At 34.4% G+C, this 4,579-nt stretch overlaps 1 long non-coding RNA gene across 1 annotated transcript in view; it reads left to right on the forward strand.

Annotated features, from left to right (window-relative positions):
- Window positions 1-1,872: 1,872 nt before the first annotated feature.
- The window catches only part of LOC111085807, a 9,612-nt gene continuing 6,905 nt past the window's right edge, over window positions 1,873-4,579 (forward strand). The window contains exon 1 of the long non-coding RNA XR_002610593.1: window positions 1,873-1,883. This is a non-coding gene — a long non-coding RNA (uncharacterized LOC111085807). The remainder of the gene's footprint in view (window positions 1,884-4,579) is intronic.

The raw sequence follows: 4,579 nt of genomic DNA on the forward strand, positions 1-4,579 counted from the left end.
TGAAAATACTAGTATTTCCAGATCATGTGTAGTTCAGTGTCAATATATATATATATATATATATTCATGATTTGTTAAATAGAAAAAGTGTTCTTGTAACTGCTAATGATAAAGTGTTTGTGGACGATTAATCCAATGATGTTTCAACAGGGAGTCCTGATGGTGATATATTTTAATTTAACATATAACTTGGATATTTTATTCATAATAACGAGAATACTCATCAATGCATTCTAATCTTTGTAAGTTTTTGTTTCTTGACTTTGCATACTGCTACTTACACTGGTTTATTACATTAGCTATATTATTTACTGAGTTAATGTTTAGTTCTTACCTATGTAAGTAGCTTGTCTTTCATCAGAACTTAACTCTGTCTATACAATCTATCAAAGAATAATTAACCTGTCTAAATCTTATAACTTGGGTGGTTTATATTTCAAAAGTTACGGTTTAAACGCCGATAGCTGGCCAAGCATTGGAAATCATTAAGCCTAACAGCTTACATGATTTTTATCGTCAGTACTAGGCTTGTTGTTTTGTATTTCACTTCAACTGGTCAATAAACTTGTAACTTAGACGTTTTATATGTCACACAACTATTGTTATTCAACACACACTTTAATTTATAATTAGCGAACTAGGGTTTTACTATTTCTTGGAACAGTTTAATCTTTTTTTATATAATTAAGTTATTAGTTTGTATTCATATTTATTTTTTATATTTAAATCGAAAGCTCAGTCGACAATTTATTAATTTTATAACATATGTATGAATTTACCTTTGAATGTGTATTAAGTTGGCGCCGATTTCTTTCGGCGTCGGCAAACAAAAATACAATTCCAACAGGTGATCATAGCTTTTTTATGTACTTTAACATCCCATAAGGTTATGCATAATAACTTTTGAAATCTGAATGGCTTTTTAAACACATAGAGCATGTTCAAACAAATCTGACATTATTATCAAAACCGTTTTCGTATATTTCGTTCTGGTCAACTCGAATTAATACATTTAATCAACCCCTGCTCTTCACATGGAATTATAAGAAGCCAATAACAGAGGGAAATCAGATCAACCCCTGCTCTTCACATGGAATTATAAGAAGCCAATAACAGAGGGAAAGCAGATCACTCTCACATTTATAATTAATTTTCGTCATCTTTTCTCTTGGCTTTTAATCTCTTTGATACACGTAACTGATTTAACAGTACGAGATCTAAACACTATTTTGGTTATCCCGAGAGCAGCTGAATAGGTTTTCTCAATAATCCAATTATTTTAACTAACATTTTTTACCATTTCTACTCTTGTTTTCTCTTCTCTTATCTCATAACTTCTTGTTTAATCCTTTTTGTTTCCTTCCTCTAATAACTATTTTGTCGAGAATTTGGAAAGCTCATTGAGTTATTGATAAAATATCCCAGACGTTTTTTGGTGATGATATTTCTCCTAATGTATGTTTATACAAAAAATACGATTTGTAAGAAGCTTTATTTCAACGAAATTAGTGTAGAAAACAACAAGCTTGTGTTTGTCATCGTCTAAGATTAGTTTCTGTTCGTTTTTATCGTACTGGTAAGAAGGTTATATTTTGTATTTCACAAATTGAATAAAAAAGTGGAGATTCTCTTCGAACTGCTGACCTCGGTTTTTTGCCATATCACTTGTTATAATATTCACTTTAAATGTTATTAGAGCTCAAGTCACGTCTATGAAACCCATCACTTAGACAGTTTAACGGGAATCACGTATATATTGCCAAGACTTGTGTAACACAAGCGTAAAGATTTGAAACTATAACGCTGTGTTACTGAGGTAAGAAAACTAAAATCTAATCTCCTAATGATTACTTATGTTTTGCGTTAATGTAAATTGTTATATTGTGGATTTGAAATATATATAGAATCAATAATTAATATTAACTTCCGGTCAAAGCAAGCCGCTTACTCAGAACGAAATTTAAATTTCACCTAGTAATGAGTGTAGCTAATTAAATGTACCTTTCTCATGTTCTTTTTTTATAAAGATTTCAATGCATTGATACATCAGTTGGGTATCATCACTGTTAACGATATTCTCGGCTGATAATGTTTCTGGTTCTACAGAGATTGAGTGGATTATATTAAAATGATTTTGAGGCCTCATTATGTCGTTACAGTCCATGTTGTCAAGTCCGTCCATTCATGCTCTATCTGACGACTGCCTATCTTGACAATAATCTGCAGCGTAGATTCCATTGTGAAAATCTCCGATGAAAGGCTGCCATATCTGATACACAGATCTCCTCCTTGCTTGCTTTCCATAACCCATTTAGTACGGGAAGACAACAGTAACATGAATACTCGTTATATTCTCGTGACTTGAGGTATGCCACAGTTGAACAAATATGTCGTGGAAGCAACTTGTGTATGCGTTACTTTTGTCGTTTCTTACAGAGGAGATCCTTCATGATTGTGTAGCGTACTGTTGCCTATGGTATGTGGATGGCTTTTACCACTGACCTTTATGTTCATGAGTTCTTACCTGTTACAAGGCGTCTAACTTTGCTTACCACAGTTGGGGTACGACGCTGTTGCAGGTCTCTTTCTAGATGGTCCCAGTTCTCCAAGATGATTCATAATCCTTTGTTTTCCAATGGCATTAAGAACAAGCAATGTCCCCGTTTTGTAAATTATACGAATAGTTTATTTCGGGAAAACTTATAACACACCCTTCCCAAACGCGATGAAATCTCGATGAAATTACATTACTTACATAACATCAAAAAATGTTAGAAAGGCTTCATATTGACTGTAGTTGTCACGTGACTTGCTGATATACTTATTCATAATCGGTTTGATCTAATGTTCTCAATTCTATATGTCTACACAAGTTTCAGTCGTTATGTATGGGTTTACTGATTCTATTTTACCAGAAATACTTGTAATTACACCAAAACTAATTTCATTTACTTTTTCCATCTACACTTCTAATTTGGTAATCAAAATTATTTGCTCTGGTTTAACCAAATTAGTGTTCTTTGATAGATTGTTTAGGAAGAGTATTCAGGATGAAACTTTGTAGAATGGACGGCGACAAGTGTAGAGGACGACGTTTCGAAAGTCTTCCGCCTTTCGTCTTCAGTTGCCGTCCATTCAACAAAGTTTCATAAATCAGTATTCTTGAACTGATGGTCAGCAACTCTTCGGTTTTGTTCAGATTTTAATTAGTTTCACACATTTTTTGCAATAGTTTAATGTTTTTTACATTACATACAATCTAATAAGAGTGTTTGTGTGTTTTAGAGCAAATCCATATTAAGCTATCTGCTGTGTTCACCGGGGAAAATCGAACCCCGGATTTAAGCATTGCAAGTCCGTAGACTTACTGCTATCTCACCTGGGGACTAATAAGATTGAAAAGGTGAAATATATAAATACATTCTATATAACTGTATCTTCTCCTCTCTGCTATTTAACAACCTAATAACAGATTTAATTATCCAAGGTTTCCCTGCAGTGCCACTGAACACGCCTACATTTTTAGCTTTAGGTTCGTTATATGGGTGACAGTCAATCCTGTTAGTCTGCTCCAAGCTGAGCATAGTACTGATCAGCTGCCTTCCCTATTTTCAGTAGTTCATAATTTAGGACGTCTCTAATAAATAAACTTAGTATTCCGAAAATTGTTTAATCACGATATCTAAGTTCAAGGGAAGTCCAGTTCAATCTACACTTTGATCGACATGTGTTATTGGACTCTATTAGTTTTGTAGAATTCCACTCCTCATCAGTAACCCTGAACACAAGTGACCAAAGAGAGATAAGCTGGACCTATATCATAGTGCAAACTATCAAATATATTGTTACGTCTCCGTTCGTTAATTGATTTTCCGTAACTTCGTTACGACGAAACTTTAGCGACACAAGTCCTTACTTAATAAAACTGGTCTATTCTCTCTGAATATAACTTTACCGATACACTTATTTTCAACAGTCGCTCTGTAACAAACGTTTTAACAACGAACGTTAACTTCAACAATACTTCCTGACTGCAGTTCAATTACTCACTACCTACACACACATTGTCACGTCACGCCGTGACCATCTTATATATATCAGGCTACTCTATATCTAGTAAATGCTAGGGCATTCACGAAGGAACAAGATACTTCTAGAAACGTGGCGTGACACTAGTCACGTGACCTCGCTGACGCAACACTGCCCCCTCCTTAGTATTGTTCGTCCCGAACAATAACCACATACAATAAACCAATAACAATTAACAATAACTTAATTAAATGTACAGGATTACAAACACAAAATTACAATTCAACAAAGTCTCTTAATTTTACGGGACGTATCTTCTTCCGTACTGGTCTCCGTCTCGTTGGCTTCTGCTTCATGTGGGATTCATCTGCTTCATCAGTAAATGTCCTATCATCGGTAACTGTCACATCAGTGTTAGTAACTTCACAAAGAGCTTCACCAATTCCTTTCTCAAAACTGAGTAGAGTTTCTTCTTCGACGGTGGCTTATTCAGGTGGCACGTCTTCAGCAGCGTCATTTGTTCTGTTTTCCATTTCCACCCAACTGAAAT

This window comes from Limulus polyphemus, unplaced genomic scaffold (assembly GCF_000517525.1).
Source record: "Limulus polyphemus unplaced genomic scaffold, Limulus_polyphemus-2.1.2 Scaffold631, whole genome shotgun sequence".
NCBI classification, from domain to species: Eukaryota; Metazoa; Arthropoda; class Merostomata; order Xiphosura; family Limulidae; genus Limulus; species Limulus polyphemus.